Genomic DNA, 24377 nt, shown 5'->3' on the forward strand with positions numbered 1-24377 from the left:
AAAGGTTATATGGTACATGTGTGGATGAGTGCATAACCGATAACACCATTATGTTCTACAGAGCTTATCTGCTATCTGCTGTATAACCTGAGCCTTTGAATGGCTGCCCCCATGGCTACACAGCAGCATATTTATATAAATATTAATGTTTCTGAAGCAAACATAGCAAGTTTACCAGTGCAGGGTAATACTGCATTATATTTTTATTACTTTAAAACAATTTCTTTTTTTGATGTTACTGTTGTATAGCTCTCCAATCACAAAAAGATAATGGAGTTAAAAGTTGTCACCTGCATTGTTTGCTTGCAAATGCAAGCAATAATGGAGGAAGTTTATTGCATATAGTAGGATTTATAATGTATTTGTTATTACAGAGACCTGGTAAGAAATCAGATTTGGAAAAGATAGATATCACTGGAATATGCTACAAATTCCTGGTAAAACATCAAAAAATACATTTTTACAACTAGGTCTGGTTGTACCCACTAAAATAAATGAAGCAGGAGGGTATGGGACCCTTGATATTGGTGTCAGTAACCTGGTTGATAGGAACAGGCAAATGGCTTCTTTCCTTTTGTTTACACAAATGAGGAACCATTAAATGAATTATAGAAAATAAATAGACCCAATTTAATAAGTTATAAGAATAGGGTATCACTGACCAAAGAAGAAGTTGAGAGAAACAAATGAACATGGTCTGGAAACATACAACCCATTTTGACTTCATCTTCCATGATTCTTGATTATCTGGTATGGTTCCAAGAAAATTGCTAATGTGGTGCCATTATTTAAAAAAAAATCTGTTCTCAGCCAGCCTGATAACTATGGGTATATTAATTTGCAAGCCACTACATTTTAAAAGCAAACTGTTGCCAAGTGGATATATAGTAGCAGCAGTAAAATCCACAGGGTGTTCTCACTGCCTAGATAAGCCTCCATATTTCTACCTAGTCATTGTATAACTAAATAGCTTACTACCTAACTAAGGAATTGTTCAGTATTAATTAAAAACTGAGTAAATAGATAGGCTGTGCAAAATAAAAAAATGTATTTCTAATTTTTTTCTAATATAGTCAGTTAGGCAAAAATGTAATGTATAAAGGCTGAAGTGACTGGATGTGTAACATAATAGCCAGAACACTACTTCCTGCTTTTCAGCTCTCTTGGTTTCCACTGACTGTTTACCCTGGTGACCAAGCAGTAACCAATCAGTGACTTGAGGGCAGGCCCGGACTGGCAATCTGTGGGTTCTGGCAAATGCCAGAGGGGCTGCTATAAGATGCATAGAAAGTCACTATTGTGGGCTGCTGGGGGCTGTTTGGGCCTCTGTGTACTTGGAATGCCAGGGCCTATTTTGAATCCCAGTCCTGCTTGAGTGGGGGGGGGCCACATGGGTCATTACTGTTACTTTTGAATCTGAGCTGAATGCTGAGGATCAATTGCAAACTCACTGAACAGTTATGTACCATGTGGCCCCCCCTTCAAGTCGCTGACTAACTCAGAGTTAGAGAGCTGAAAAGTTGGGTTCTGGCTAATATATTAGACATCCAGTCACTCCAGCCTTTATACATTACATTTTTGGCTAACTAACTATATTAGAATTTTTTTATTTTGCACAGCCTACTGTATCTGAACGCTGAACTGTTACTTTAATATACTGCTAAGTACCATACAGTAAACAATGCTGTAAGACCACCCACATATAAAATTGTTAGTGCTGCAGAAGTGCCATCTCCAGGAGCTGATGTCCAGGGAATGATACTTTATTTTGCAGAAAATTGCTGTATTTTTGGAGATAAAGCAGACTTTACTGAGCACTGGAAGTTATTATTCTCTATGCGAGTAACCTGACTTCCATTGCTCAGTCAGGGCTCAGTTTTTGTCCTGCTCTAGTTCTGAAAATACAGTGATTTTGAATGCAAAGAACATTTTGTTCTGGCTACATAACAGAGCTGCTTTTATTATGTTGTAAAGAGAAAACACGGGCCAGATACGAGCCAGATACTTTTCCCCTTGGAATGGTACAAAGAACCTTAAATAAAGAACATGGTGTATACTCTTACTTGAATCACATGGACCTTATGATAATATATTCAGATTAGGAATGTGTTTTATTATAGTATTACTTATTTGCCTCTGAATCTAGAGTACATGAACAAGGAGTCACCCTGTCTGAAAGTAATTTTAACACGTGCCAATAGACAGAGCTTTGCAGGTCACATAACTTAGGAATGCTAAATATCCTTACTGAAATATGTCACCAGATGTTTATTAATAGGAACAAAGCTGAATGTTGTGTGACACTCATTCATAGCAACAAGTGTAGGAAATTGCATATTAAAATATTATTATTGCTCTGTATTTTTAAGGGCCATTTCAAAAGAGGATAGTTTATAAAAAAATTGCTTTCTGCTTGTTGCTGACATGTAATTCTCAAGCCCAACATGTCATTACCCAGAACAGCAAATGGTGTGCTGCCAAAGAACAATCTGGAAATGTGCTTGAAATCTGCAGGTAGAAATGTAATTAACAGCACTTCTAAAAATAGCCAGCCAATGCAGCATACAAAATGCACAGTTTTTCCAGTCTTGTGTCACAGTTTTCACAGCACATTCATCCAGACACATTAGTAAAAAGTTATGCTATTAAAAAAAACGTCAAATAAGTATACAGTATTTAGGGATATGGGTTACAAAAAATCTAGGTCTAGGTGTACAAATAAGCTTACAGTACACAATACAATGTGCAAAAGAATTAAGCAGCACAGCATGCCAATCTTAATGCTTCAAACACAGTTGTTCTAACGTGCCTGTCCAAAATGCGGCCCGGTGGCCAATTGCAACCCGTTTTTAAAATTAATAATAATGAGGCCCCCCAGCACAGTGCGATCAGGAATCCCATAGCAGTAATATTAAGGCACATTAGTGAAATGATCTGTCACTTGGTCTATACTGCTACCTGTGTACTGAAGGTGTTAGCAATTGACACTTACTGGCACGTAGAGACGCGATGTTTTCGCATACTTCTTTAGGGCTGAAGGTGTCAATAGACGTACTGACGTGCAAGTAAACTGAAGTGTGTCGTCACTACGTGCCAGTACGTGTCTATTGCTAACACCTTCAGCACACAGGCAGTAGTATAGACCAAGTGGCAGATCATTTCACTAATGTGCCCAAATATTACTGCTACGATTACTCGATTCCTGTAATTTAATGTTAATGGTTCAAAGAATGTCAGGCTGAATGGTCGGCCCCCACACATTTTCACCTCACCAAATCTGGCCCTCGTTGCAAAAAGTTTGGGCACCCCTGTTCTAACTGATTTAAGGCAATAGACCACCAAGTAAGAAATCAGCACTAACATGCACAGTATTCTAATGCTTTATACGTATATATATATATATATATATAAACCAATATATTTTACAGTTCTCTAAACTCAAGTGGAGTTTACAATATAAGGTCCGCATCACATTCACACACATTAGGGCCAGTTTTATCAGGAACCAATTAACCTGCTTGTATGTTTGTGGTGTGTGGGAGGAAACGCACACAAGCACATTAAGAACATACAAACTGCTTGCATTCAGTGCCTTATTTAATACAAATGAATACTGAAAATATTATGGTAGGTTCTCAGAAGTTTTACAAGTTTAGTTATTAATAGGCATCATACTGGATTTGATGTGTTTAACCATATGTTTTTGATACATATTTTGTTTTCTTGATTCCTATCACTCTTCTACACTGTAATATCCCCAAATTGTCTTACACATGTTTAACACAATACTTACTGATTTACATATACACACACATCCCCTTTACACATGTTTATATACAAGCTATGCAGAAATAAACCATAATACTGACATCTAGTGGTCATATCTTAAATGTACACAGTAATGCATGTACTGTTAAATGCTCAGGGTCTACTATATCTTTGAAAATGTCACAAATTAATGCATTTCTAATTGATAAATACATTTCTAATTATTCAAGTCTTGGTACTCATTTATCAACACTGAACAAATAAATTTGCACATGGGCAGTAACTCATAGCATCCAATCAGTGATTATTATTTTTTTAACCAGCTGTTGGTAGAACAATAAAAGCAAACATTTAATTAGTTGCTATGGGTTACTGAACAGGACCAAAGTTGCCCAATGTTGATAAATGAGCCCCAGTTGTCAAAGTTTTCAAAAATAAATATTTTCTTGTACACTTTTAAGGTTAGATCTTTCACTGCATTAATACCAACCTAAATCCACAATATTACATAATAACATTTCATAATATTACACTGTAACCCCAAAGTCTAGGTTTCTTCTCAAGTCCTCATAGCTACAAAGGGTTGGAAAAAAGACCAAAGTCCATCAAGTTCAACCCCTACAAATAAAAGCCAGTGTCCATACATACAGTACACACACACACACTCACACCGACCCTCCATACACTCACATAAACTATATATACAAGTCTATACTACTTGTAGATATTAGTATCACAATAGCCTTTGATATTATGTCTGTCCAAGAAAACATCCAAGCCATTAACAGAATCAGCGATCACAACAACATCCAGCAGTGCATTCCACAACCTCACTGTGAAGAATCCCCTACGCTGCTTCAAATTAAAGTTCTGTTCCTCTAGTCTAAATGGATGGCCTCTAGTGTGGTTACTTTGCTGAAAAAAGGGGATTCTATTTTAATAGTGACACCACAATTCACCAATCTCTAAGCACCATGACAAACATCAAACAATCATGGAAATCTGTCTGGTGACAACAAAGCTAATATCTTTTTGTGTGGGGTTTGCCTTGACGTGGTATGGTGGCTTTATGATCGTAACTTTGTAACAAAAAAAACCTGTTTTTTTAAATACATGCACTTGCATATATACTGAATTACTTAGACAGTGGACCAGGGAATGTGCATTGATTAATTGGCCAAGTCAGTAGCACTTCCATTGTACTTAAACATATTATAATTTAGACTTAGGATGCACCCACAACTTTCTTTTTTTGTAAGATCTTTTAGTACCAACAGGAAAAAGCTATCATGCCTTGGACCTTTATTTACTCTGATGTGATCTAAGAAGGGGTAAAGTATCAACTGCAGGGCCTACTGGAGATTCTAGCTACTAGGCTGGCTAAAGTTATTACTTGAGGAAGGGCAGTTGTTTGTCTGGAAACATCTGAACATGACTCAAGTGTCTGGAGCACTACAATAAATTTGGGAACACCCCACATTTGATCAAGGTATTGGTTTTTCATTTTTTTGCAATAAAGATATTACTGCCATAATCCACCCCGACCACTACTCCAGAACAGTAGTGTCTATTGATTCAGCAAAGGCATTTGATTCCATTGAGTGGCAATACCTTTGGGCAGTTATGAGTAAATTCGGGTTTGGCCCTAACTTCACTAAGTGGATCCAGTTACTATACAAGGCCCCCACTGCCCAAATCAGAGTGAATAACATTAATTCTAAGTCCTTCTCCTTGTCCCGGGGCACAAGACAGGTATGCCCCCTCTCGCACCCTCCTATTTGCCATAGCAATAGAGCCATTAGCTCTTAAGATTCGTCAGTCAGCAGAAATACAGGGACTACACTTGGGGGCTTTAGAGGACAAATTGGCTTTATATGCTGACGATCTGCTCCTGTTTCTAGCAGACTGACCATTCTTTAGACCATACCCTTCAGATGCTAGACGAATTCCGAGACTTTTCCGGGCTAGCTATAAATAAAGGGAAATAAGTAATTATGCCAATAGATCATCTCCCAAATCAGGCGGACACAATCAAAGGTCTGAAATGTACCCCACAATTTAAATACCAAGGTATTACTATTACCAAAGATACAGCTTCATATACAACTAACAATCTAGAACCAATCCTTGCTCATCTCAAAAAAGCTTTGTTAACATGGGCCAAGTTACCGATGATGCTATGGGGAAGGGTTAATATTTATAAAATGATTTACTTACCGAAACTGCTACAAAGTGCTGCTGAACTCACCATCTCAGATCTCGCCCCTTTTCTTCAAGAAGGTTACTTCACTACTTATTCCATTTTTATGGGCTAACAAACCACCCAGAATGTCCTGGATTGCCTTAACTGCTCCCATTGACAGGGGGGGATTGGGGCTCCCGCATCTGTTCCTTTATTATATAGCAGGCCAACTTTATCATATTCATTCCTGGTTTCATCCTGAAACAGCATATTGTTGGGCACGCTACTAGGCTCATTAGATGAGCTCCGTAACGTCCCCTACAGGCATCTACGGGACTATGGCCCATTTACCAACTACAGTCAATACCCCACATCATGCATGGAAATTGGCATGTAAAATCTTGCACAGGTCTATGCCCGTTAAGTCCCCCCATCTGCCTCTTTGGAGGAATACCTACCTTTCCCAGCTCCAGGAGTTGCAAGATTTCCATTACTGGCCCCAGCTACGTGTCAGATTCCTTAATGACCTTCTAGTTGACTCTAAGTTTCCTACTATTTGACGTTATATTGGAGGTTAATCAATTCATAAGCAAACTTACACTAATGCTTCACTACAATATTGGTCATACTAATGAGGTTTCCCCCTCTGATGAGGACTTAGATAGAGATGATTCTGACATTTCACATATATCATATGATACTGAGAATGGGGATAATCTTTTGGCTCATGATGCTTTGGACACCCCATATAGAGGTAATCAGTTTAATACTTTTTCCTTTGAAGAATTATGTACTGTTAACACCATGCAAGATCTTTTGCTTGAATCGTATAGGGGTGACCACCCAAATCATACTGTGACACATACCCAACTGGGTGAGAGGTCTACCTTCTACCCTGTACAAAGTAGAGGAATACAGTATATATTGATATGTTTCAAAAACTAGTCACTAATGATTTGGCTAAACATACTAGGTCCTATAACAGGGGTCACCATAATTTAAGTAAGAGTGAATTCAATGCTATTACTAGTCTTCAATCTAACAAATCGATCATCATTAAGAACGCGGATAAAGGGAGTTCGGTGGTTGTATTTGAAACAGTATTATAAATCTGAGGCCCTCAGACAATTACGAGACTCAGATACTTATCAGGTTCTGGACTTTGATCCAACTAGGAGGTTTCAGGACATAATGTTGAATTTATTAAATTGGGCTAAGTTTGAATCCATTTTGACTGATCGAGAATTTGAATATATTTACTGTAAAAATCCATGTATTACAATTTTTCATTGGTTACCTAAAGTTCACAAAAGCCTTGTTAATGTTCACCCAATAGTTTCTGGAATTGGGTCCCTGAATGAACATTTATCCGAATATGTTGATGAATTGTTATTACCTATTGTTCTAGAGCTTCCTAGTTACCTCAGAGACAGCACTGACTGTATAAACAAGATTCAGACCATTCCATGGAAATCTTCTTACGTCTGGGCATCTCTAGATGTGAGTTCTCTATATTCTTCCATTCAACATGACCGAGGGACCCTAGCCATCAAATTTTGGTTACAACATTCCAACTTATATCCTGTTATCCAAAACGAATTTATTTTACAGGCACTTGAGTTTTTGTTAAACACAAATTATTTCCAGAAACTACACACTCCACCACCAGAGGAACGGTTCCACTTCCTACAAATACAACATTACATGAAAGCTATGTACAGTGGAACGGATACTCCTCTTTCATCATACCTAGAAATGATATGCACTACCTACACATATTCTAAAGGGGTATTATCTCGCTTATACCAAATACTGAAACTGGCCAATACCCCACCACAACTACCATACGCTCGAGCCTGGGAGGGAGACCTGGGCAGACCCCTGGAGGAGCAAGAATGGCTTAAAATATAGGACTCGGTAACCCACAGTTCAATCAACACCTCCCTATTGAGTATAAGGTTATACTATGTTGGTACTTAGTCCCAACCAGACTACACAAGATTACTATGCATTGGGGGTCAATTACGAGCATTGACCTCCAATGCTTCAGAAAATGTAGAGGGGAGGGCACGTTATACGATATATGGTGGCAATGCCCTAAGGTACAAAGATTTTGGACAAGGGTATCTGAAACTATATATTCTGTTACTGGGATTAACCTCAGTAAATTACCAGATCAAGCTCTACTGGGGAACAAAATATCGACTGTAAACAAAAGCTTAAGAACCCCGATTACCCATATCTTCACAGCGGCTAAACTTAAGATGGCCATAGACGCAAAGATCCGATCGTACGAATCATGGTACGATCAGACTTTCCCATCTCCCGACCTGCCACTAACCATTTCGATCAAATAAAAGTACAAAAGAACAGATCAGCCAATGTTCTGCCCCTGACAGCAATCCAGCCCTCTGAAAGTCGTACGATCGGCAATACACGCAGAGATATTATCGGCAGCCGACAGAAATCTTTTAGCCTGTCCGATCCCGGCCGGACAAAATATGTCATCAGATCTTTGAGTCTATGGCCAGCTTAACATGGAAGTCCCCATTATTGCCCATACAATGACTTAAAAACAAATTGAACTGGATCTTGGTCAATGAGAAATTAACTAGCATATTGAATGATAAACAAAGACAGTTCGAAAAAAATATGGGACCCATGGGTAAAATATAATACCCCGGATGGCACAACTCAGACTCTCCTCCCTATGTAAATAAATAAATATGGGAGGTTCCAAAAGGCTACATAAAAATCATCGGAAGAACAAGAATTACTGGTACAGACAGGTACTCTTTCCTGTCCCCCCCTCAGGTTAAGGAAACCCTGTGACCCAGAGTGCAATAAAAGGAGGCACCACACTGAATGTTTGTTATGTTTGTTAGAATGATTAAGATCCGAGTTTGAAATGTTTCCTTCAATTTAGATTTTCTGATATAATGGAGCAAAAATTGGACAACTGGGAAAATCCCAGTCATTCTCCTTTTCAATTACCACAAAATGCTCCTTTCAACTCTTTTTTGGGACATTTTTGTTACTTTCGGCCCATGCGCAGTGGTTCGGGATCAGAAATTTAGTCCAACTGTGCATGCGCCGAAACTTCCGTCAAGACACGAAGATTACCAGAGAAGAAGAATATTGCTGCCATGAACTCCGAGGCCAGAATCTGCATGGAGGGGTGAGTAAAAAATTAGGGGCATTTGCATGGGGGGGGGCAGGTAGGCTGGGGAGGAGGAGAGAGGGGGTCTACCTGGGGGAGGGGGGAGGTTTTTTTTTCATTAAAGGTTGAATTCTCCTTTAAGTCATCTGTCACTTAGATGCCCAGATAGCAAATTTGTCCAGATTCCCCTGCAAGGACCATCCTGGGTTAATTCCCCAGAATGAATATTTAACCAACAGATAGTTCATATCATATTAAGTGGCATATTAAAGAATCTTACTGTTATATATATATATATATATATATATATATATATATATATATATATATATATATATATATATATATATATTAGTAAATATTGCCCTTTAACATATTTTCCCTTGAGCCACCATTTCATGATGGTCTGTGTGCTGCCTCAGAGATCACCTGACCAGAAGTAATGTAACTCTAGCTGTAATAGGAAGAATCGCGGGAGAAAAAGACAGAACTTGATCCATTAATTGACTAGGATTACCCAGTGGTACATACTACTAAAAAAGTATAATTTTATGAAGATGATTTATTTAAATAAAGGTCTCACATATACTCTGTTTTATGCAATATATACTTACATTGTTTTGGGGTATAAGAAGAATAAAGAGTCCACTTTTTTCACTGGTCTAATGTTCTCTGTGTTTTTGTTCTGGTTGTTACTGGTGTTTGCAAAGTAGACAAAATGGCATAAGCTTGCAGCATTCAAAGAAAAGGCAGAGACTATTCTGCTGCCAAATCTAAGCACACCATGCATTCATAGCTCATGTGTCTCAGGCACCCCAGCCCCACTTGCATGCATTTATATCATTATAACCTTGAACATGTTCATACTTTGGACTGCTTATCAGCTCTTCAAGCAACATCTTGTTGTTGCTAGGAGAATTTGATAAATATTTACTGGAGTTTTTGCAGGAAATAGGTCAATGAGAACACTGTCAGAGTCTGATCCAGTGTCAGGTGGATTCCCATGGGATGATCCATTTAATTGACAGATGATTTAGTGGGTCCTGCAAAGTACTCCGTTTATGATCCCTCGTTGCTAACAGCAGCATATGTTGCCAATATTTCCTTACCTATTACAAGGCTATAAATAATAATGTCCTCCAGTTACAAAAAGATTTTGACAAAAGAATCTTTGTGGGATAAGACTTTATTTGTATAGGAATAACCTGCAATATTAAGACAAAGCTATTCCAAAGCTATGCCAAAAACAAAAAGGGTTGGTGCACAGTTAATATACAATACAGCATTGCAGTAGAATATATACTTACAATTATTACAAAATCCCCACCCTGCAGACAAAAGGAATAAGTGTTTGCTATACAACACATAGTTTGGTATCCTATACATAAAGGCATTAACTGTTCAGAAGATCAATGGAATTCATATTTTAAAGATGAAGTTGTCCTAAAGTCCCTAGTAAAAGTACCCCCCAGCAAATTACCCTAAAGTGAAATAGTACAACATATTCAAATATTGTCTCACAATAAACTCATGATGTGAATACAATTCATAATGAATTCAGTTAGAATTCAGCTAGACATCTTAGTTTTGGCATATTTGCTTTACCACCAACTTTAACCACAAGAGGGAGCTAATAGCAACCTGAAATTATAGATTCTAAATGCTATTGGGAAAGCTCCTGCATCTAGACAATAGAGAACATGCACCGCAGAGTTAATTTTTTTTTCCATACCTTTTTTAATGCAGTCCTGGAACATAATATTACATGTCAGCAACCAAAAGGCTCTAGCTGCTGCCAGAAGCAGTGTCCCATGATGCACAACCATATTTTACTACACGTGCAAATTTGGGTCACATACTTATCTTCTGAATGCTCCACTTTGTGAAATGCACATGCACAGATACCAAGTTTGCACGTGCAAGATATGGCATACACAGCTGGGTCTCAGTGGCTGGCAATGCCTCCAGGCAAAAGCCTGCCTGCTCATGCCGCTGTCAGTATTGTTTATCCACCAAGAGAGTGGGCTGTGTCAACCTACAGCTCCAGTGGGGGAAACACTCTGGTGGAAACAAAGATCTATGGGGTTTTTTTGGGCTGCGTTAACTCGTAGCTCCAGTGAGGGAAACATTTCTCTATTTAGTTTTTTTGTGAGTGAAAACAGATAAGAACACACAGAGGCTAATATATCATGAAAGCAATGTTAATTAAGGGTGCCAGTGATACTGTCGTTACTGTGAAGCAATTTTCATTCTAATTTAATGTAAGTTGTTTTTGAAAACAACACTTTTCTGTTTACAGAAAAACAGTAAGAGAAAGAAAAAGATCATTGGGGCTTGTTTACAAATGCAAGATACAGTGCAAAATTGGTTGGTGGCATTGTGGCCAATAAATGCTACACATAATGCATGTGTGCCAATTTGCTAATTTTTGTACAAGTGCTGTTTAGTAGTTCCTAGTACCTTGGTGCATCTACCACAAGCAGAAGCTCATGCTGGCACAATGAAACACTTTAACCATTAATCAGGCACTAAACATCTCTTTGCATGTTACAAAGAGACTATAAGCATATTTGGTTTGAATTATTCTATCTACTTGTGGTGCCCCTTCTTTTTGAGGCATAAGTAGAAGTTGCTTCTGCAACCAGGGTGTCACGGCCAGTACCCGATACCAGAACAAATGCCAAGCACCCTGGTCTCGGCTCGGCTTCACCAGTAGTGTGACCACCGTTGGGCTTCAGGAGGAGCCCTCAGCTTACTTGGGTGCCACCAGGACTTAACGAGGGTTGTAAGGCGAGATGTTCTGGCTGGCGTAGGGGCACGGCTGTTAGCAGAGTCTTTTGGGCCGAAGGTCACGGTACAAATGGAGCAGGCAAGAGAATCGTCAGACAGGCTGGGTCGAGGCAGGCAGATATCAAGAATCGTCAGGCAGGCAAGGGTCAAACCGGGGTTAAGCAGGAAGAGTTGTCGTAGGCAGGCGAGGGTCAGGATACAGAATGCAGAATAGTCAGGAACAGGCTGGGTCAAACACGGGTAATCAAACAGACTAGATTCAGAACAGATCAAACGCACAAGGCTCAGGAACCACAAGAAACAAGTTCTATCACAGGCATCAGTCAGAATGGGCCTTTTATAGGGCAAGAATTCCACGCCCCAGAACGTGCGTTTTCGCGCCAGAACGCGCTGGCACAATCACGCCAGCGCCTTTAAGCGGGCGCCCTAATGGCGCTGGAAGGAGGAAGAAGGAGCGTGGCGGCCGTCCACGCCGCCGCACCGCTAGACCACCAGGTACTTTTATTACATTACCCCCCCCACTGGACCCCCAGGGTTCCCAGGAAATTTTTGATGGAATTTCTTTCTGTTGATCAGCCTTGATGTCATCGACTGAGACCCAGGAGTTCTCCTCAGAGCCATAGCCCTTCCACTTAATAAGATACTGGAGCTTACCCTGTACCAGACGAGAATCGAGGAACTCCTGGATCTCAAATTCAGGCTGACCTTTGACTAATACAGGGGGAGGAGCAGGAATATGGCGGACTTGAGTGGCTGGTTTTAGAAGAGAAACATGAAAAGAATTAGATATTTTAAACTCTGCAGGTAATTGGAGACGAACAGAGGAAGAATTGATTATCTCAGTTATTGGGTATGGACCAATGAACCTGGGACCCAGTTTGAGAGAGGGTACCTTCAACCTAATATTTTTGCTAGATAGCCAAACAGAATCTCCCACCTTGTATTGAGGAGCCTCTCTACGAGATCTATCTGCAGCTTTCTTTTGAGCAGAGGAAGCTGCAGAAAGAGAATGATGAACTTGGGACCAAACTTTAGAAACATGATTGACAGAGGAATTAGCAGAGGGTACAGAGGAATCTAAACCAGAAAAAGAAAATGCCTTTGGATGTAGCCCATTCACAATAAAGAAAGGAGACTCCCCAGAAGAGGAGTGAGTGGCATTATTGTAGGCAAACTCTGCCCAGGGCAACAATTCAGCCCAAGAGGACTGGTTATCAGATACATAACACCTGAGATATTGCTCAAGGGATTGATTCACTCTTTCAGTTTGTCCATTGGTTTGGGAATGGTAAGCAGTTGAGAAGGATAAATCAATGCCAATTAAAGAGCAGAAAGCTCTCCAACTTCGAGACAAACTGAACACCTCTGTCAGACACAATGTTAACAGGAAAGCCATGTAACCTGAAAATATGAGAGATAAAGAGATCGGCTAAGGTTTTGGCAGAAGGGAGGTGTGGAAGGGAAACAAAATGGCTCATTTTACTAAACCTATCCACCACCACCCAAATTACAGTTTTACCCTGAGAGGGAGGCAGATCTACAATGAAATCCATCGAAAGATGGGACCATGGCCTCTCAGGGATTGGTAACGGATTTAACAGACCTTGTGACAATTGACGAGAGGATTTAGATCTTTGACAAATCGGATACGAAAACCTTAGTATCCTGTTTAAAAGAAGGCCACCACACGACGGGCTAACCATGAAATAGTTTTGGCAATGCCAGGATGCCCAGCCATTTTGGAGTTATGAACCTCTTCAAGAACTTGTTCCCTCAGCTCCTCAGGCACAAACATTCTCCCAGCGGGAGTGTCTGCAGGAGCAGAAGATTGGACAGGGGACAACAAGGTGGAGAGGTCAGAACCCAATGCGGCTACAATCAACTCTCTAGGAATGATGGGGATGCACTCACTAGAGTCAGAGGAGGTAGATTCAAAACTCCTAGAGAGCGCATCAGCTTTGGTGTTTTTAGATCCAGGCCTGTATGTTAAAGAAAAGTTAAACCTGGTGAAGAACAATGCCCATCTAGCCTGCCTAGGGTTTAGCCGTGTGGCCGATTCTATGTAAAGCAGGTTTTTATGGTCTGTATATACTGTTACCATATGTTTAGCACCTTCAAGTAGATGCCGCCATTCCTCAAAGGCCCACTTGATAGCCAACAATTCCCTGTTCCCAATATCATAGTTTGCCTCTGCAGGCGAAAACTTCCTAGAGAAAAAGGCGCAGGGATGTAACTTGTTGGTTATCGGGTGCCTTTGGGAAAGGACTGCCCCAGCACCCACTTCAGAGGCATCTACCTCCACAATAAATGGTAAGGCAGTATCTGGATGCTGCAAAATAGGGGCAGAACTGAACTCTTTTTTGAGGCGTTCGAAAGCTTGAACTGCTTCTGGGGGCCAAATACTAGGGTCAGCACCCTTTTTGGTCAAGTTGGTGATTGGAGCAACTACCAGGGAAAAATTCTTGATGAATTGGCGGTAATAATTTGCAAAACCGAGGAATCTTTGGGTTGCTCGTAAAGAAAGGTGTTGGGTCCATTCCAGGACAGCTCTCACCTTCCCTGGATCCATCTCAAGACCCCTGTTAGAAATATTAAACCCCAAAAACTGAACAGAGGTCACCTCAAAAGTACACTTCTTAAGTTTTGCATACAGATTATTTTCTCTAAGTCTACGCAAGACCTCACAGACATGATTCCGGTGTTCACCCAGATTAGAAGAGAAAATAAGAATGTCATCAAGATAGACCACTACGAATATCCCAAGCAGGTCCCGAACGATGTCATTGACAAATTCCTGGAACACTGCAGGGGCGTTACAAAGACCGAATGGCATCACCAAATATTCGTAGTGGCCATCCCTGGTGTTGAACGCTGTTTTCCACTCATCCCCTTCCCTGATACGAATAAGGTTATAAGCCCCCCTAAGATCAAGTTTAGTATAAATCTTAGCATACTTGATCTGATCAAACAACTCAGAGATCAAGGGAAGAGGATAGCGATTCTTAATGGTGATCTTATTGAGACCCCTATAATCAATACAGGGACGAAGACCCCCATATTTTTTCCCCACAAAGAAAAACCCAGCCCCAGCAGGGGAACAGGAAGGCCGAATGAAGCCTCTTTCCAGGTTTTCCCGAATATATTCTTTCATAGCCTGGGCTTCTGGCAATGAAAGAGGGTAGGTTCTCCCACGAGGGGGTGTAGACCCTGGGGTTAGATCAATTGGGCAATCGTATGGCCGATGTGGGGGTAAGGTTTCAGCAGCCTTTTTAGAAAAAACATCCTCAAATTCAGCATAAGCTGCAGGTAACCCTTCTAGAGAGGTAGTAGCTACTACCTGAGGAAAACAGACCCCCTCACACCCTGAACCCCATTGAACTACCCTCTTAGAAACCCAATCAATTAGAGGGTTATTTCTCTGGAGCCAGGGTAACCCCAAGATGAGAGGAGAAGTAGCACCTTCAATGAGGTATAATGCTATCTCCTCACCATGCAGATGATTAGCAGTCATAGAAAGAAAAATAGTTTTCTTAGAAACTATACCCGACCCTAAGGGTCTTTTGTCCACCGCCCAAATTTTCAGTGGGGAACTTAGAGGAACCAATGGAATGTTATGTTTGGCTGCAAATGCAGCGTCCAAAAAGTTCCCCTCTGCCCCAGAATCCACAAAAGCGGACACCCTGACAGAGCCCGTAGGCCAGGTTAGTTTGACTGGTAACAACACCTTAGAGGCAGATTGGGGAGAGGAAATTCCTGCACCCAAATGGAGCTCCCATCTCCATTTAGGCTTCGGAGTTTCCCGGCCTCTTAGAGCATTGGTTTAGAAAATGTCCCTTTTCACCACAATGCATGCAAAGACCCAAGTAACGCCTGCGTGCCTTCTCCTCAGGAGATAGATGGGATATGCCTAATTGCATAGGCTCCTCCTGAGGCAAAGGCACAGAGGGGTTAGAAGATTTTACATTGGTTACCACATTAGATCTTAGATTAGTAACCCCAGAGAAGTTTGTACTCCTCTCACCCCTTCTCTCCCTTTGCCTTCTATCTACCTGGATGGCGAGGGACATGAGATCATCCAGGTTAGAAGGTAAGGGATAATTAACCAGACTATCCTTTAAAGAATCTGATAACCCCAAACGGAATTGACTCCGTAGAGCCAAATCGTTCCACCCAGTTTCTACTGCCCACCGGCGGAATTCTGTGCAGTACACCTCCGCATCCCTTTTCCCTTGGCGCAATTTATGAATCGCAGAATCGGCAGAAGATGCACGATCCGGGTCATCGTAAAGAATTGCCATGTTGTTAAAGAAAGTATCAAGGGAATAACGAGCAGGGTCAGAGGAAGGCAGCCTTACGGCCCAAATTTGGGGGTCAATCGAAAGCAGGGTCATAACGAATCTTACTTTCTCCTCACCTGATTGGAAAGAGTGAGGAAAGAAACTAAGGTACAACTTGCATGCCTCTTTAAAAGACGAAAAACTTGGTGCAATACTCACTGAACTTTTCAGGGAACACAATTTTAGGCTCATGGTGTTTGGTTGAACCCACAGGAGGAGGAAGAGGAGCAGAAACAGGAACAGATTGCTGCTGGGAAGCTTGCGTAGTCTCCAGCTGTCGGGTTAGGTTGTGGAAACCCTGCAGGAGATAATTTTGCTTCTGTTCATGGTCCTCCAAGCGCTGTAACAGGGTGGTAAGAAGAGCTTCGGTGGAAGTTGGAGGAGCAGCAGCTTCATCGTGACTTTCGTCCTCCATGGCCCGTGATAATGTCACGGCCGGCACCCGATACCAGAACAAATGCCAAGCACCCTGGTCTCGGCTCGGCTTCACCAGTAGTGTGACCACCGTTGGGCTTCGGGAGGAGCCCATAGCTTACTTGGGTGCCACCTGGACTTAACGAGGGGTGCAAGGCGAGATGTTCTGGCTGGCGTAGGGGCACGGCTGTTAGCAGAGTCTTTTGGGCCGAAGGTCACGGTACAAATGGAGCAGGCAAGAGAATCGTCAGACAGGCTGGGTCGAGGCAGGCAGATATCAAGAATCGTCAGGCAGGCAAGGGTCAAACCGGGTTGTCAATCAAGGGGTTAAGCTGGAAGAGTTGTCGTAGGCAGGCGAGGGCCAGGATACAGAATGCAGAATAGTCAGGAACAGGCTGGGTCAAACACGGGTAATCAAACAGACTAGATTCAGAACAGATCAAACGCACAAGGCTCAGGAACCACAAGAAACAAGTTCTATCACGGGCATCAGTCAACAGTCAGAATGGGCCTTTTATAGGGCAAGAATTCCACGCCCCAGAACGTGCGTTTTTGCACCAGAACGCGCTGGCGCAATCACGCCAGCGCCTTTAAGAGGCGCGCAGGTGCGCCGCGCGTGCCCTAATGGCGCTGGGAGGAGGAAGAAGGAGCGCGGCGGCCGTCCACGCCGCCGCACCGCTAGAACACCAGGTACTTTTATTACACAGGGACTCCAACACTTATTCATTACACAAATGATCACTAAAACCTTCTCTCTTTTATCTGTTTAAGTTATTATAATTTTTTCATTTGTTAATATACTGTATGTAGTGTCTACTTTTGGTTTAAATATAGCCAGATGTTCCCCATCAATACTTGTTCAAGTTGCTCCAGAATGGCCAATGACTGTAACTCATGAAAAACATCACTAGATGATAAACTCTCTCTGTTGGATAACACGTGATCGCTTAAAGGGATACTGTTTTTTCAAAATGAATCAGTTAAAAGTGCTGCTCCAGCAGAATTCTGCACTGAAATCCATTTCTCAAAAGAGCAAACAGATTTTCTTATATTCAATTTTGAAATCTGACATGGGGCTAGACATATTGTCAATTTCCCAGCTGCCCCAAGTCATGTGACTTGTGCTCTGATAAGCTTCAGTCACTCTTTACTGCTGTTCTGCAAGTTGGAGTGATATCATCCCCCTCCCTTTTCCCCCCCAGCAGCCAAACAAAAGAACAATGGGAATGTAACAAGATAGCAGCTCCCTAACACAAGATAACAGCTGCCTGGTAGATCTAAGAACAACACTCAATAGTAAAAACCTATGTCTCACTGAGACACATTCAGTTACATTGAGAAGGAAAAACAGCAGCCTGCCAGAAAGCATTTCTCTCCTAAAGTGCAGGCACAAGTCACATGACCAGGGGCAGCTGGGAAATTGACAAAATATCTAGCCCCATGTCAGATTTCAAAATTGAATATAAAAAAATCTGTTTGCTCTTTTGAGAAATGGATTTCAGCGCAGAATTCTGCTGGAGTAGCACTATTAACTGATGCGTTTTGAAAAAAACATGTTTTCCAATGAGATGATCCCTTTAAGGTATTTTACTACTTATAAAGACAATGGCACACAGTACGATTTGTTGCCCACATGTAAATTTATTATACTACACTACTGGCACTTACCATCCTTTGTCTTACCCTCCCACCCATCGTGTGCTTCAGTTATACAGTATCTTTGACCAATGTGGAGTGAATTTTTGGGATTCTTATTAAAAGGTGTGTGCGGAGAACATTTGGCATTGATAATGAGCTCTAGACACATAACACTATCTCCATTAGCTATTCTGGTGGAAAGGGTTTTGATGGTAACACATACTGGTGGTAAGGAAATATTTTCATGGAAGAGGCAAAACAATTTCTTGGTGCAAACACACTCATACTAGGAATGCACTGTATTTCAGCCAAATACTGAATCCTTCACTAATGATTTGGCTGAATCCAAAACCTAATTTAAACATGCAAATTTTTTTTAATAAAAAAATTATTGAATGAAAGAGAATTATAGGGATGCATTCAATCCAGGATTCGGTTCAGGATTCTGCCAAGATTTGTCTTTTTTCAGCAGAATTTCGACCCAATCCAAGTGCCCTAGCTCAAATCAGCCTACCACGGGCAGTAGCAAACAAACGTCAGATTTTGGCGAAGAACCATGCATTTTGAGCTGAAATCCGCCAAAGTCTGTTTGCACTGCTTCTGATTCAGCAGTTCTGCATGCGGAAGAGAGAGGAGGCTACAGTAGTGCTGAAATCTGTGTGGCCTGGTTAATCCCAGAGAGCATATGCCAAAAGGACTCCAAAGCCTCAAACGCAGGAAGGTATTCCTAAAAGGGGTGCTTCACCTTAAATCTTAGTATGTTATAGAATGGCTAATTTTAAGCAACTTTTCAACTGGCCTTCATTTTTTCTTATAATAATTTTTGAATAATTTGCCTTATTCCTCTGACACTTTTCAGCTTTTAAATGGGAGTCACTGAACCCATCAAAAAAAACAAATGCTCCATAAGGCTACAGATTTATCGTTATTGCTACTTTGTATTACTCATCTTTCTATTCAGACCATCTCCTATTCAGTATACAAAATCTAGGGGTTGTGGAAGCACTCTTAAGGCTAAATCAAAGTATGTTTAAGTATAAGGGAAGTGCTACTTACAATGCACTTCCCTGGGCCCCTGTCTCATAAGCAATTCAGTATAAATGCAAGTGCATGTGTTTACAAAACAGGGGTTTTTAGTTACAAAGTTATGATCATAAAGTTGAAAAGCCACCATACCACGTCAAGGTAAACCCCATATGGCGGTCCCTAACTTATTTAGCTCAGGTCATAGTATAAAAAGACTTAGTTCTCTGCATAATAGCATTACCTGTATTCACTGTGTGTTGAACATTGGTTTCAGTCAGAAAGCTAAATCCTCCCCCGCCCATAAGGGCTTTTAAGAGAGAGAGATTGCCCAAACCAACGCCCATATTTAAAAGCATAGGACCACCATTAGTAAAAGGGGGTGGGTATGGGGTGCTATTAAAAACCACGGGAAGCTAAGCCACAGCTTCAAGGCTAATATAATATACAAAATCTAGGGGTTGTGGAAGCACTCTTAAGGCTAAATCAAAGTATGTTTAAGTATAAGGGAAGTGCTTATACTTAAACATACTTTGATTTAGCCTTAAGAGTGCTTCCACAACCCCTAGATTTTGTACATCTCCTATTCAGTCTTCTGTTAAAATCTTTGCATGGTTGCTAGGGTGATTTGGAACCTAGCAACCAGATAGCTGAGCTTGCAAACAGGAGAGCTGCTGAATAAACAGCTAAATAATTCTAAAACCACATATAATAAAAAATAAAAACCAACAACCCCTTCAGGGTTAACAGAATAACAGAACAAAACCTAATTTTCAGCTCTCTTGGTTTCCACTTCCACTTCAGCACTTCAACTTCGCCTGCTTTCGTGACTTTGGGTCTTTTCACAGCTTCAGGACTTCAATTTCGGCTGTTTTCGGGTCTTTTCGCTGCTTCAGGACTTAGGCTATTTTTGTGACTTCGGGTCTTTTCGCCGCTTCGGGAGTTTGGCTATTTTCGTTGCTTTGGGTCCTTCGGATGTTCTAGGCACTTCCGCATTTTGGCTGTTGGGGATGGCAGCACGCATGGCTTTGGCGCTCTCAAGGGGGGACGGCTCTTTTCAAAACTGTAGCACTGCCGGGCCCCCCTTCATGCCCGGGCCCGGGACAATTGTCACTCCAAGACATCCAGTCACTCCAGCCTTTATACATTACATTTTTGGCTAACAAACTATATTAGAAACATTTTTTATTTTGCACATGCAATCTATTTACCTGTTTTTATTTGTACACTGAACTGTTCCTTTAAATGTAAGATCTACCCACACATTCACATTATGATGTGCTCAAGTATATAAAAACCATGTATCTGTAAGAAACAAGATGCAGATGTTTTATTAAGGGCCAACATAAAAACCTTACCCATTTCTGCACAGATTCAGGATTACTTTTGCACACATTACTGTGTGTAATGAGCTGTAAGCTGGCTATTAATTAGTACTCTCATTTTCTGCTCAGCGAGAAACCTTTCCCATTTCTCAGTTTCTATCATAAGTGACAGGCACTCAAAATGCCAAGCTAATGCATTATAAACCTGTTATTGTAATGCCTGCACACCTAATTACAAGCACTCATCGTGGAAAATCACAAATTTGACATTGCAAACTCTTTGTTAATTCCCTTTTTTGGCTAAGGGCTCTTACACACGGGCGTTCCGACCTGTGCTCCCCTGCGTTCCGTTTTTTGGCGTTCAGCCGCAGGGGAGCGCAGGAATAGACGCAAGTCATTATTTGAAATGGGGCTGTACTCACTCAGGCGCGTGTAGGCGCCGAACGCAGGTTCAGACGCAACATGCTGCATTTTTCCTGCGTTCGGCGCCTACACGCGCCTGAGTGAGTACAGCCCCATTTCAAATAATGACTTGCGTCTATTCCTGCGCTCCCCTGCGGCTGAACGCCAAAAAACGGAACGCAGGGGAGCGCAGGTCGGAACGCCCGTGTGTAAGAGCCCTAACAGTTAGATCTGCAGCGTTGGTACCACTGACTGTCATCAACACATTTGTGGTGATGGTGTTATTGGCTGCTATACATAAATTTGTGGTAATAGTGTCATAGGCTGCCTTTGACAAATTGCTGGTGTTGGTGGCACTGGCTGCCATTGATGCATTTGTGGTGTTGGTGGAACAGGCTGCTGTGGACATATTTGTGGGGGTACAGGCCATTACAGACAAGTTTGTAGTGCTTTTGGCACTGGCTACCATGGACACATTTTTCTGGTGGTGGTTCTGCCATGGGCAAATTTCTGTTGTTGGTGGCATTGACTGCTATGGACAGATTTTATGTGTTGGTGGCACACTTGTTCTATAATTCTTTAATTTACATCAATGTAAAAGCAGGTTTTATAGCTTCTGGTAGATATTGTACAGTTATTGCTGATATTCCAGGCAAGCTGAATATATATTTAATTTGACATATTTATTTCCAGGATAATACCTTTTGCTTCCAGCTGTTAATCCAGCAGATGAGCCTAACACATGTTACAAGAAACTTCTAGGTCAGGGCATTATTCCTTTGCTTGAACACATGTGTTGTGGAAGAATTCCTCTTTTATGTGCCTCAAGCTAAACTACAAGGAAAAAAAGCAGGTCAAGCATGCCTGAGTATTGTGCATTATTTCTTTACAGGAAGAATGAGGGATTACTGGAATAATGTGTAAAGTTCAGTAAAGGAATTTATATTTTCACAAATTAGATTATTCCTGTACACAAACAAAGACAACAGTAAAGAAAAGTCAGCGATTTTAACATAGAACTGGGCGAGACAAGCATACTCAAATAAGCTGCTTACATTGTAATGTTCCAGCTATTTTCTTTTTAACACCATTTAGCTATTCCTATTATAAGTGGAGCCTGAACAAGCAAAAGGATGAGTTGGTTTCCATAGAAACCAGCAAATGACGCACCTTGCTCTCTGGGCCTAACAGGGGAGTGAACAGTCTCCTATCTGTGAATCAGAAAATCTTTGACACAGAGAGATTGCCTGGTCTGTGCTCTCTGAAAGAGCCAAGAACACATGCTTCACAGGAAAGATCTGGATTTAGTACTTTTTTATAATCAAATACTATTAGCAAAACAAATGCTTTTCCTTGCTATGCTGTCAAGCGTTAACAGGTTCTCCTTCCTTCTCCTACAAAAACTGCTGATGCAGGTTTTATGTTTGGAGGATTGCTTGCTAATATGTCTATCACTCCATCCTGCTTGTCTATCCTTTGCCCTATTTTTATTGTTTCTCATTTAATAGTTTTCACAGTGCAACTGTTTCAATACATAATTCAGATATTGTGCTGCTATTGCAGTGTGGTGCAGGTAGCAGCACACTGTTCAGGAGGATAAATTGGCTAAAAGATTGGAGCGAATATTTGAGAAGGCCAGGAGTCTTCTGTATTAACTCAAGAGCTAAAATGCAGTTACTCACAATCGGCCAGGAATTAGTTAATCCGTGTGCTTCAGAATAACAGGTACATGTATATTTCACACACCCAAACACACATGTATTTAGGCCACAATAGATAAAAAGAATATATTTTATGCTCAGTAATGCTTAATAAAAAAGTGGGTACAAAATTCTTATCCTCTCTTCATGAGAGAAAAAGAAAAAATAAATTGGGGGGGGGGTGGCACAGTTTGAAGCTAGGATGTCAGACTAACTGCCCAGCAGAAGGGGAAGTAGGGGATTAAGGGCAGAAACACACGCTGCAATTCGGGGAGATTGGTCGCCCGGCGACAAATCTCCTCTTCTTCGGGTCGACTAATCTCCCCGAACTGCCTCCCCTGCCCGGCTAGAATGAAAATCGATGGCGGGATGGCACTCAGAACGCTTTGTTTTCTGAAGTCACATGAAGTTGAATTTCAGGCGACTTGGGAAAACGAAGAGCTCCGAGTGAAATTCCGCCGGTAATTTTCAATCTAGCCGGTGGGGAGGCAGTCTCCCCGAATCGCAGCGTGTGTATCTGCCCTTAAGAGGCAAGTGAGTGACAGCACATGGTTTGACTTTAAAAATAATTATTACACACTTTGGACAAAATATGTAAGCTCACATGCCACGTTAAGGCCCCTCATTATTAGTGATGGGCTAATCTGTTCGGATTCACTTTGTTAAAAATTTTGCGAAATGCATTAAAGTCAATGGGCGTCCGAATAATGTAACGCGCAACAATTTTTATGCGTGCACCGATTTGGACGCATGAACATTTTTTCATTGCAGCGAATTTTTCTCTAGTGAATTTTTGCTGCAGTTTCACGAAAAACATTCACAGTGAAACGCTATAATACACTGCAAATCCATGCCTGGCAAATAAATTCACTACTCATTATACGAGTGTACAAATATTGGCTTCTTATCGTTTCTAGCAGCTGGTCAATGCCACAGTGTGAGTTAGACCAAGCACTGGCAATTTTTTTCTGTGTTTTGTGTTCAAATAGTAGCCTAATATTGCCTATAGCTGCCATCCAGTCTATGTGTATGTGTATGTCAATGGTTAGGGGCTTAAAAGCTCCCTGCTTTTTCACTATTGCTCCTGAGTTAAGGGTAATTGCACATTGGTTTATCTATTCATTCACACTGTTTGCTGGGGGACTTGATTTTAAATGCACTACAAACTTAGAATGCTAATAGATAGTGTAGAAAGGTAATTATTTACAGGTGTATGTTAATTGGCTCTGGCTTAAAAGCTCCCTGCTTTCTTTCTAGAGCTCCTGAGTGAAGGGTAAGTGCACAGTGGTCTTACTACTCAGTCACACTATTGATGGACTTGATTTGCAATTTGCAATGCACTACAAACTTAGAATGCTAATGGATAGTGTAGGACTCACGTACAATAAAGGGCCTTGGGCTCGTGAGCTTACACATTTTGGCCAACGTGTGGTACAAACACCTAGTTTTGTAATAATTATTTTTAAAGGCAAATTGTGCGCTGGCAATCTTTTCTTTTTTCATATTCTTCTTTTTTTGCACAAATAGAGGCTTTTATCATTTGTAGCATTTGCAGCTGGTCAACTCCAGATTGTGGGGAAGACCAAACACTGGCACAAGGGTCATGACTTATCTTAACAGCACAACTCCTTGCTGCCT

General features: G+C 41.2%; 1 protein-coding gene across 5 annotated transcripts in view; it reads right to left on the reverse strand.

Annotated features, from left to right (window-relative positions):
• The window catches only part of gng7.S (guanine nucleotide binding protein (G protein), gamma 7 S homeolog), a 57964-nt gene that overhangs the window by 10840 nt on the left and 22747 nt on the right, over positions 1-24377 (reverse strand). Inside the window, exon 1 of one of the 5 annotated variants that reach the window (XM_041572664.1) lies at positions 19557-19582. The exons of 1 other annotated variant lie outside the window; for it this stretch is intronic. The gene's annotated coding sequence lies outside the window, so the exon portion shown is untranslated. Of the gene's footprint in view, positions 1-9724; positions 9847-19556; positions 19583-24377 lie in introns of those variants that run through there. 3 more of the 5 variants (XM_041572666.1, XM_041572668.1, XM_041572660.1) reach the window with 3 other exon arrangements.

The sequence above is a fragment of the Xenopus laevis genome, chromosome 1S (assembly GCF_017654675.1).
Source record: "Xenopus laevis strain J_2021 chromosome 1S, Xenopus_laevis_v10.1, whole genome shotgun sequence".
Taxonomy (NCBI): domain Eukaryota; kingdom Metazoa; phylum Chordata; class Amphibia; order Anura; family Pipidae; genus Xenopus; species Xenopus laevis.